Source organism: Moschus berezovskii, chromosome 13 (genome assembly GCF_049115385.1).
Source record: "Moschus berezovskii isolate FMDL1 chromosome 13, NW_MosBer_1.0, whole genome shotgun sequence".
Taxonomy (NCBI): Eukaryota; Metazoa; Chordata; class Mammalia; order Artiodactyla; family Moschidae; genus Moschus; species Moschus berezovskii.
Window position 1 is genome coordinate 72,849,220 of NC_142472.1, and position 11,199 is coordinate 72,860,418.

The 11,199-nt window shown below is 46.2% G+C and overlaps 1 long non-coding RNA gene across 2 annotated transcripts; it reads right to left on the reverse strand.

The window, feature by feature from the left end:
• Positions 1 to 1,110: 1,110 nt before the first annotated feature.
• LOC129556594 (uncharacterized) lies at positions 1,111 to 4,720 on the reverse strand. 2 transcript variants are annotated; one of them, XR_008686033.2, is made up of 4 exons: positions 4,509 to 4,720; positions 3,963 to 4,068; positions 3,736 to 3,852; positions 1,111 to 1,467 (listed from the first exon to the last, which is right to left on the reverse strand). It is a non-coding gene; the product is annotated as an uncharacterized LOC129556594 (long non-coding RNA). The 2 variants fall into 2 exon arrangements; XR_008686032.2 differs by having other exon boundaries at positions 3,636 to 3,852.
• Between the last annotated feature and the right edge of the window lie 6,479 nt (positions 4,721 to 11,199).

Here is an 11,199-nt window from a genome sequence, read left to right on the forward strand (position 1 = left end):
AAAGGCCTCTAATAATGTTCCCATTGTGCTCTTGACTTCAATTGGAGAAGGCAAACATTGTGCAAATTCTCCAGACCAGGAGGCTGGCGTGGAAACAGCCAGACCCATGGGCCTCCTTGGCTCCTGCCAAGAGCCCTTGCGGCTGTGTCGATTGATAACCACTTCCCCAAAGTCACACAGTACTTTCAGATCAGCACAATTCTGGGTCACAAAATGGGTGGGAAGCCACAGAGTTCCAGGTCCTTTAAATAAAGTTAAAGATTACACCATTTTTAATGAAACACCTTTGTGTTTCCTCATGTCCTCACTTCCTTAGCCACTGATAATACAATAAACTCCTCAGAAATAATTCATGGAGCTGAGAAATGAAGCCTCACCCTCATGTTCTGAAGTTAGCCCTCACTCTACCTCTTGGAAGGAGGATGGAACATCTATATTACATCCTCAACCTGTGATATCTTCTTGCCAACGTGGAGACCCTCAAGTTCTTGGAGGCAGCGCACAGGCAGTTCCCCAGGCAGACAGTGTAACAGGTGCCTGCCCTGGAATAGCAGTGTCTGATTTCACATGTGGACTCAGGGTACCAGCTCTATGGCCCTGGGCAAATGGCTTCGTTCTCTGTGCTTCTCAGTTTCCTCATCCACAAAGTGGGAGTAATAATAGCACCTTACCCATAGTGTAGTTGTGCCTGACACACTGTGTGTACTAAATAATTGTCAGCTATTATGCCCATTCTTCTTAGTAATTAACGATGGTCTCACCCTGTGAAAGTCTGGCAAATAATTCTTTGAAGACAATTATAGTGACCAGTTAAATGAATATTTTATAAAGTACCTTATTTTGAATCCATATCCAGAAGCGGGATCCCTGGATCATATAGTGGTTCTACTTATACTTTTCTGAGGAATCTCTGCTCTGTTTTCAGTAGTGGCTGCACTATTTTATACTCCCACCAAAAGTGTACAAGGGTCTCAATTTCTCCACATCCTTGAAAACACTTGTCTTCTTTTTTTTTCCATGTAATAGCTATTCTAACTGGAATGAGGTGATACAGATATCGTAATGATTTTATTTTCTTTTTATTAATTATATTTCAACAAAGCTGTTTTTAAAAAATCTAACATTGATGCTAGGAAGGATTGGGGGTGGGAGGAGACGGGGACGACAGAAAATGAGATGGCTGGATGGCATCACTGACTCGATGGACATGAGTTTGAGTGAACTCCGGGAGTTGGTGATGGACAGGGAGGCCTGGCGTGCTGTGATTCATGGGGTCGCAAAGAGTCGGACACGACTGAGCGACTGAACTGAACTGAACATTGTACCTTACATATTGTAGACATGTCACACAACGCAGGTAGCTATTGGCTCTTTGATTGCTATGTAGAATAATAACATGTGTTGCTTCTTCTCAAATTATATTCCGCTCCTTTGGCTTCTCCACTGCTTTGACCTTTTCCGGTGAACCTGTTAAGGGATTACAAAGATCTGCGTCTGGCAAGTCTTTACAGGGTTCATTTGAAATGCAAACACCCACTTGATGTTAAGAATAGAGAGGGAAGAGGCACAGACAGGAGTGTGGATAGGGTCCCTCCTTAACTGAACTTAAATTCTGGTTAAACAAGTGGTAACAACAAAACCTGAGAAGTGTTAGGATCAGAAACTCAGAGTGAGGGAATTTTGTGTCAGGAACTCACAGGAGGAGGAAGGAAAGACTTCCTTAAGGAAATGAGAAGTGAAGGATTCTAGGCCTCAGCTGCACTTGAGAAAGTGCTCCAGACAGGTGAAAGATTGTGGTTCCAAGATCTGGAAGGAAAAGAGCTGGTAGCGGGAAAAGATGGAAAGGTGGGATGGTGGCCAGATTCTGATGTCAGCTTGGAGGCCATGTCAAAGGGTGAGGCTTTATCCTGAGAATGATGGGGGATTTGCTGGAGGGTTTCAGGTAGGGAAGGGAGATGTTCCCATCCGAAATTAGGAAGCATCATTCTGACTGCTCTGTGAGGCAAGAGGGAGTTGTGGGGTCCTGCTAAGAGGTATTAATGCATCATCTCTTGATGATTCTGGTCCCAACTTGAATGAAGGCAAAGAAATGGGTGGCTTTGAGAAAAATTTAAACAGTAGACCTGAAACCCAAGCTAACCTCACCCTGCCAGTCAGGTAGGGATGGAACAGGTAGAAACCTTAACCTTCAGGCTGCTCTTCTGCCAGGAACACCCAGAACATATTTAGTCTGGAGAAAGACAGTAAACTTATATCCAAAGTGGAACTAGGGTCTGTCTACACATGTCAATTGTCTGCACTAATCTACTTGACCCATTGCTTCAGTTAATGAAGGGCTGCTTGCCTGCCTTTCACCCTAATTATGCTTATCATCCAGGGCCCATAGATGCCACGAATAACTCAACACCAGTCCCTCTAGCCAAACAATCAGCAAATAAAGATAAATTTAAAGAGTGTCAAACCCAACTTTATGACTCCCTCATAGGCACCAAGGGCATTGTCTCAATAGCCTAAGCCACCAGACAGGATGGCCCAGAGCTGCTTGTTAGTTGACCTGCTGGGACCAACTGTGACTCATCTGTTTACTGCAGAGCAAAGGTAACTTGGGATGTAAAAGTAGACAGCTGCCTGCCATTGCACCTGGAAACGAGGGCACTGGGCTCTTCAACTGGAAGTGTTTCCATTGGCACAGACCCAGGCTGGATGAAGCCTGCTGGGTGAGAAGTCACGCCATGGGATGTGTGGGAATGCGTGCACATATTTTAAAGAATGGGGTCTTCACAGCTGACTGGCTGTTTCAGGTCACTTTCATTGTCTCACAGAGCAGCTTAGAGGCCAGTGATAATCACTTGTAAGTGTTTTTGTTATTTACAATTTCAATATAACCAGACTTCTTTTCTTGGCAGAAGTAAGATTATGGGCAGGAATAATGAAAGAGTAATAATAGTATTAATACTATTGGTATCATTTATTATTGTTTAGAAGGTGCTATGTCATTCAGTCTAGTGATAACAACCTGGGTACTCATGTGAACTACCTGGGGAACTTTAAAATACTGATACCTGGGCCCGCCCGCCAAAGGTTCTGACTTCATTGATTCGTGAGAAGCCCAGGCATTGGCATTTTAAGGCTCCCCAGAGAATCCTGGGCTTCCCAGGTGGCTCATTAGTAAAGAATCCACCAGCCAGTGCAGGAGATGAAGGAGACGTGGGTTTGATCCCTGGCTTGGGACCCCCTAGAGGAGGAAACGGCAACACACTCCAGTATTCCTGCCTGAAAAATTCCATGGACAGAGGAGTCTGGTGGGCTACTGTCCATGGGGTCGCAAAGAGTTGGACACAGTTGGATTCTCACACACAGAGAATCCTAATGTGCAGCCAGTGTTGAGAACTACAGCTTTAATGATGATGACAGCATGCAACGTTGGGATGTTTAGCTTCATCTGATAGATGAGAAGGGGGAAAAAGTAGAGACAGAGAGAAAAAGTAATTTTTATAATTGCAAGATCAGTCTGTCTGGTCACCAGCCTCCCTCGAGATTATTTCCCATGCGCTTCAGTGGGTCCTCAGTAAGGAGTACACAGGGAGCGCGACCGTGGAAGAAGGAAGAGCAGGGTCAAAGCACCACACAGGTACCTGGAACTCGGTGTAGGAGGCGCTGCCCTGCCCTGAGGCAGCTCTGCAGCCGTGGGTGAAGACTCATAAAGGAGAGAAGCCAAGTAGGCAGATAACCCACCCTTGTGGTGGCAGCAGCTCCGGCCTCTGTCTAAGCCCCCGGGGATGGCTCTCGGGAGATACTTGGCACAAACTCAGAAAGGGCACAGCCGGCAGGCAGCCCCTTTTCCATAATGGCCTGCAGTAAACATAATCAAGTAGGATTCTGAAACTGCATTCCTGATCCTTCCAGCTGGGAAGAGAAGGACTAAATATTTGAGAAATAAAACGTGTCAGTGGATGCTATACCTGGAGTTAATTGAACATATCTGGACTTCCCTTGTGGCTCAGTTGGTTGAAGAATCCACCTTCAATGTGGGAGACCTGGGTTCGATTCCTGGGTTGGGAAGATCCTCTGGAGAAGAGAAAGGCTACTCACTCCAGTATTCTGGCCTGGAGAATTCCGTGGATTGCATAGTCCATGGGGTCGCAAAGAGTCAGACACGACTGAGAGACTTTCACTCACTTCACAAGCATGGGCCTGTCATGTTTCACACACACACATAAAGATAAAGAGTGAAGCATGAATACAAATTGCAAGTTCAGCTCCTTTATGTCCTCTCACTTGGGAGTGGCTGGGAAAGAATAACACTCTGAGGAAGAAGAAAGGGGAGACCTTTCTGGAATCTGGGTGTGAGGTATCTGGCCTGCTTGGTAATTTGCATCTGACTCCTGCTGGTACACTCCCCACAAAGCTTTGGACTAGCCACCTTCATTCATGTAGTTACTCATGTAAACAGTCATTAAGGGTTTAAAACTCTCGGGATTCTTAGAGGAACATGACCCGTCCCTTACCTTGAGTAACTCACAGTTCAGTAGGGAAGAAGTCACAGGGGCCTGGAGGGGCAGCTTCTCACGTGGGCCATCCTGACTGCCTCACAGGACGAGCCAGCAGAGGGAGGGGAGATAGTGTTCTCAGTGAAGTGGACAGCTTCCACCGAGGGACAGAGATCCCATCCTCTGCCTCAGTAAAAGATGTGCCTTGTTAAATAGCTGCATAGGCTTCACTGCAGAAACCTCCCTCTCAAGATTTCAAAAAGACTTGGACTTCCTTCTCTCTGTTCAAGCCAAAGAGCTGAGTGTCCAAAGTGAGACTGAATTCCTTACTCAGAATTTTTTTTTTTTTTTTTAAACAGAAACACTCAGTTCTGAAGGCCTGCCAGCCACACTAAAGAGCTTTTCCCAAGAAGGCATGGGCCAGGTAGAGGTGGCTTTGCAGGAGGGGGCGAGTGTTAGGTTTTGGACTAAAAAAAAAATCCTATTCAGATGAGGTTAACAGTACACAGAACACAGGCACTGCATGAAGGAGTCATTTTTCCCCTTGGTAAACATTCTGTTTCATAATATCAAATGTCATAACAGGGCATAACAGGGGCAGACACATAGATCCTTGGAGGGAGGTATTCCTGGATTTCAGTCCCGACACTGCCACGTAAGGTCATAGATGATCTCCTGCAGGTCTCTGAGCTCCAGTGCTTCTCTATATAAAATAGGGCTCTGGGGGTCCCCCCATCCACTCTGGTGGGGAGAATTAGGTGGCATGGCAGCAGAAGAGTACTTGGGTTTGGCACAGAAGGGGTCTCAGTCAGTGGTAGCTGTGCTTCCTGCCCTCCTGATGTGACCTTCTATTTCCAGTCCCCCTCACCATACAGCCCCCTTTCAAGTCTCTAGGCTCAATCATCCCTGCTCTCAGAAATGTTTGCCTTTTGCCAAAAGTGGATGATTCACTTTTTGTTCCCTTTCTGCTCCTCGAGACACGGCAACATAATCCCTCCTTAAGCTCTTCAGTTGGATATTCACAGACCCACCTGTGTTCAGTCAACTTATACCGAGGGCAGGATGGCAAGGGCTGGGCTATGGTTCCAGAATCAAGAGTGAAATGTGAAGGTTTTTCAGTCTTCCCCAGTAAGTCAGTGGTAAAGAATCTGCCTGCAGTGCAAGAGCCACAGGAGACCCGAGTTAGATCCCTGGGTTGGAAAGATCCCCTGAAGAAGGGCATGGCAACCCACTCCAGTATTCTTGCCTGGAGAATCCAATGGACGGAAGAGCCTGGTGGGTTATAGTCCATGGGGTCACAAAGAATTGAACACGATTGAAGAAACTTATATGCAGAGTACATCATGAGAAACGCTGGGCTGGAAGAAGCACAAGCTGGAATCAAGATTGCCAGGAGAAATATCAATAACCTCAGATATGCAGATGACACCACCCTTATGGCAGAAAGTGAAGAAGAACTAAAGAGCCTCTTGATGAAAGTGAAAGAGGAGAGTGAAAAAGTTGGCTTAAAGCTCAACATTCAGAAAACTAAGATCATGGCATCTGGTCCCATCACTTCATGGGAAATATATGGGGAAACAGTGTCAGACTTTATTTTGGGGGGCTCCAAAATCACTGCAGATGGTGACTGCAGCCATGAAATTAAAAGCCTCTTACTCCTTGGAAGGAAAGTTATGACCAACCTAGACAGCATATTAAAAAGCAGAGACATTACTTTATCAACAAAAGCTCGTCTAGTCAAGGCTATGGTATGGTTTTTCCAGTAGTCATGTATGGATGTGGGAGTTGGACTATAAAGAAAGCTAAGCGCTGAAGAATTGATACTTTTGAACTGTGGTGTTGGAGAAGACTCTTTAGAGTCCCTTGAACTTCAAGGAGATCTAACCAGCCCATCCTAAAGGAGATGAGTCCTGGGTGTTCATTGGAAGGACTGATGTTGAAGCTGAAACTCCAATAATTTTGCCATCTGATATGATGGTCTTTTCTCATTTGAAAAGACCCTGATGCTGGGAAAGATCGAGGGCAGGAGGAGAAGGGGACGACAGAGGATGAGATGGTTGAATGGCATCACCGACTCGATGGACATGGGTTTGGGTGGACTCCTGGAGTTGGTGATGAACAGGGAGGTCTGGCGTGCTGTAGTTCATGGGGTCACAAAGAGTTGGATACAACTGAGCAAGTAAACTGAACTGAACTGAAGCAACTTAGCGCAAATGCATGAAGGTTTCCAGCTCCATTTCTGCCTCTCTCTCCCATGAGAGAGCCACCCCAAGTCATTTTATTTCTCCATCACCATGATTTTCACTTTGCCATTTTGGAACACTCACTTACCACTAATGTTCTGCCTGTGCTGAGAAGTGTTTTGTTTCTGCCTGTGCTGAGTCTGCCTGTAAGACAAATCATGATCTTTGACATAGTTATGCTCTTTGATTCCTGAGTGAAATAGTACCAGGTTTGATTATATTTTATTATTTACAATTAATTATATTCTATTATGTATCTCTCTTTGATGGTGAGTGGCAGAGGCATGCATGTTAGGTGCTCAGTTGTATCCTATTCTTGGCGACCCCATGGTCCGTAGCCTTCCAGGCTCCTCTGCCCATGAGATTCTCCAGGTAAGAATACTGGAGTGGGTACCCGCTTCCTTCTCCAGGGGATCTTCCCAACCCAGGGATCAAACCTAGGCCTCCTGCAGGCAGATTCTTTACCATCTGAGCCACCAGGGAAGCCCATTAAAGGAGATGATCCACGTACAGAGTCACCACAGTGGAGATGCTGCCTGACGGGAAAGGTCCGTGAGCCAGGTGCCCCTGAGGCTGGGATGTTGCGGGTGACTTGGGAGGAGCCCGGCCTACTCATTCCTGCCTCCACCCCGCAGTCCAGCCTCTGCAGCTCACCCTGCGCCCCAAACAGCACCTGGAGCAGCCAGTTCTCCAGCTGCAAGAGCCCGGGCTGCTCACCCAGCCTGAGGCTCAGAGCCGGTGCGAGGAGCGCCAGTCACTGCTGTCCAGCGAGGGTAGGTGCAGTGGCAGCACGGACGAGGAGGCTGAGGAGAGCAGGCCCAGGGTGGGGACCTTGCCTGGCACACGTGCCACGCCGTTGCTGCGCGCCGAGTCCCTGGACCACCGCTGCACGCTGCACCTGCGGCCCCCCGCGGCCGGCCGCCCTGCTGCCCACCAAGTTACATGACTGCAACAGGCAGGCGCAGCCCTGCCTAGCGAGCTCTTCCTCCATCGAGTTTCACGACGACGGGTTTGCTGATTCATCTCATTTCAATATTTTATAAACAAGCTCTCAGAATCAAGACCATTTTATTATCTTCTTCTACTTGTAAATAGATTTTTAAATACTCATCAAGTTAAAAAAAAAAGCATATATAAATATCTATGCTGCTGCTGCTAAGTCGCTGCAGTCGTGTCCGACTCTGTGCAGCCCACCAGGCTCCCCCGTCCCTGGGATTCTCCAGGCAAGAACACTGGAGTGGGTTGCCATTTCTTTCTCCAATGCATGAAAGTGAAAAGTGAAAGTGAAATCATTCAGTTGTGTCCAAGTCTTAGTGACCCCATGGGCTGCAGCATATCAGGCTCCTCGTCCATGGGAGTTTCCAGGCAAGAGTACTAGAGTGGGTCGCCATTGCCTTCTACATATAAATATCTATAGTCTGTGATATAATGGCGAGAAGGAGGGGGGAATCTGAAACAAGAGGCCACGAGAATATTTTAGAAGGCAGTGGTTGAATATAAATCCTTCCCTTCTCTTCCCATTGTTGCAAATGGGTGTGAGGCCTTGGTCAGCTCATACCAGAACTGTTACAGAACTGTCATATTTGTTCTGCAGTCTCCAGCCTCTTTCCCCTGCAGTCCTTGCTGCCCAAGTACTTCATTTCTAATGTGACAGATCACTAGTTTCCTAATGGCGCCCAGTGATTGCAGGATAAATTCCATCCTCCTCAGTGAGACATTCAAGGTGATTTGCTATCAGGCTTCTCCTGACTTTCCAAGGACCCCATTGCTGCCAAATGGATCTACTCATTGTCCTCTGGTAGTCCTGAAACAGCTTCACTTGACCTTTGGAGATTAATATGATATCCCAGGGCAGAATGTTGCCCCTGAACCCCACTTTCCCTTTGACTTTTCCCTGGCAATTCCACTATCCATCAGCTTCTCTGCTCTGGCTGTTTCACAGTCCTCCTTCTTCGCAAACCCAGAAACAATGTAATATCCCTAAGATATTGCTCTCTACTACAGGCTACGTCCAAGCACATTTTTATGTACTTTTGTCTTTCCCATTGTGCACCTGTCCTCCAAACACACCTGAGCAGGTAAGGAGAGAGAGGGAGAGAAATTCCTGATGTTTACTGTGTATCTACTGCATTCTGAACATGAACACATTGGGATACATTTAAATTCACCTTCAAATTTCAAAAGGGCTGCACTTGTGGCTCAGATAGTAAAGAATCCGCCTGAAATGCAGGAGACCTGAGTTTGATCCCTGGGTCGGGAAGATCCCCTGGAGGAAGGCATAGAAACCCACTCCAGTATTCTTGCCTGGAGAATTCCATGGACAGAGGAGCCTGGCAGGCTACAGAACATGGGGCCGCAAAGAGTCAGATATGAATGAGTGACTAACACTCAAACTTATATGGAGGTATTTTTGATTCTCACTTTCCAATGAAGAAACCGAAGCTCAGGAGGGGTTAATGACTTTCTCAAGGATAGTTATATGGTGCCAAAGAGGAGAAAAAAATAGAGTTGTGGAATGGAGCTCTTGAGGACAGACTTCACAGATGTGGTGGGAGCAGAGCCCGACCTTGGTGGGGTTGGCAGGAGGGGAGTGTACCATGAGTGTGAGCAGCACCTCAAAGACCCCAGACTCACCCTGACAGTGGGATCATTTACAGCTTTTAGAGGTTATACCTTGTTTCCTTTAAGAAGGCAATATTAAAGTTAATTGCCTGATTTTGAGCACGCAAACACTGAAATTCACTGGAAGAGTCAAAGTTCGCGGTAAGTGCACTTTATTGCAGCACGTTGAGAACAGAATAAATGCTGACGAAGAGGCAGAGGTATTTTTAAATGCAGGTCAAAAGAGGACTTTTAACACAAGATGGCTGAAATTGGGCAAACACACAATCCCAGGTGGTTTCATACAGCAGGATAAAAATGAATGAGTCTACCTGGGTCCATGGATAATAACAGACTGTGTGTATGTGTGTCTGAGTGTGTGTCTGTCTGTGTAGGGTATACCTCCTGCTCAGTTTTGCTTGGAACCTAAAACTACTCAAGCCTATTTAACAAAATGAAATAACTAAAATTTTTTAAATGAATGAGTCCAGATCTCAAAGCTGTCCTCTGATACATAAAAGGAGGGGAGAATGTACCCTCCTTTTGGTGCGTTGGAGCACAGACACCTGCTCAGTTGTTGTGTTCCATGGTCTTTTATTTTTCCATTTTTCTCCCCAATGAAATGCTTATGAGCACTGAAGACTCAAAAAGCAAAATATGGAAATAAGAAAGAGGTGGAAGGGGGAGAGCGAAGAGAAGGAATTAAGGATGCTTGAATAGCTTACATATTGAAAACAAAAAACTGGCTGCATGTTTCAAAAGCATGATAATTAAGCGTCCATGAAGAGTTTTACAGAACATCTACTATATGGGAACCCAGGGAGGCTGCTCACTTCTCTGATTGTCTTCTAATTTCTTCTCTGAATCAGGCATGACAGTACCCGCTTTACATGATTATGATGAAGATTAAATAGCATCAGTTCAGTTCAGTTCAGTTCAGTCGCTCAGTCATGTCCGACTCTTTGCGACCCCATGAATCACAGCACGCCAGGCCTCCCTGTCCATCACCAACTCCTGGAGTTAACTCAGACTCACGTCCATCGAGTCGGTGATGCCATCCAGCCATCTCATTCTCTGTCGTCCCCTTCTCCTCCCGCCCCCAATCCCTCCCAGCATCAGAGTCCTTTCCAGTGAGTCAACTCGTCACATGAGGTGGCCAAAGAATTGGAGTTTCAGCTTTGATATCAGTTCTTCCAATGAACACCCAGGATTGATCTCCTTTAGAATGGACTGGTTGGATCTCCTTGCAGTCCAAGGGACTCTCAAGAGTCTTCTCCAGCACCACAGTTCAAAAGCATCAATTCTTCGGCAATCAGCTTTCTTCACACTCCAACTCTCACATCTATACATGACCATGGGAAAAACCATAGCCTTGACTAGACGGACCTTGGTTGGCAAAGTAATGTCTCTGCTTTTTAATATACTATCTAGGTTGGTCATAACTTTCCTTCCAAGGAGTAAGCGTCTTTTAATTTCATGGCTGCAGTCAGCATCTGCAGTGATTTTGGAGCCCCCCAAAATAAAGTCTGACACCGTTTCCACTGTTTCCCCATCTATTTCCCATGAAGTGATTGGGACCAGATGCCACGATCTTCGTTTTCTGAATGTTGCACTTCAAGCCAACCTTTTCACTCTCCTCTTTCACTTTCATCAAGAGGCCTTTGAGTTCCTCTTCACTTTCTGCCATAAGGGTGGTGTCATCTGCATATCTGAGGTTATTGATATTTCTCCCGGCAATCTTGATTCCAGCTTGTGCTTCTTCCAGCCCAGCGTTCCTCATGATGTACTCTGCATATAAATTAAATAAGCAGGGTGACAATATACAACCTTGTCGTACTCCTTTTCCTATTTGGAACCAGTCTGTT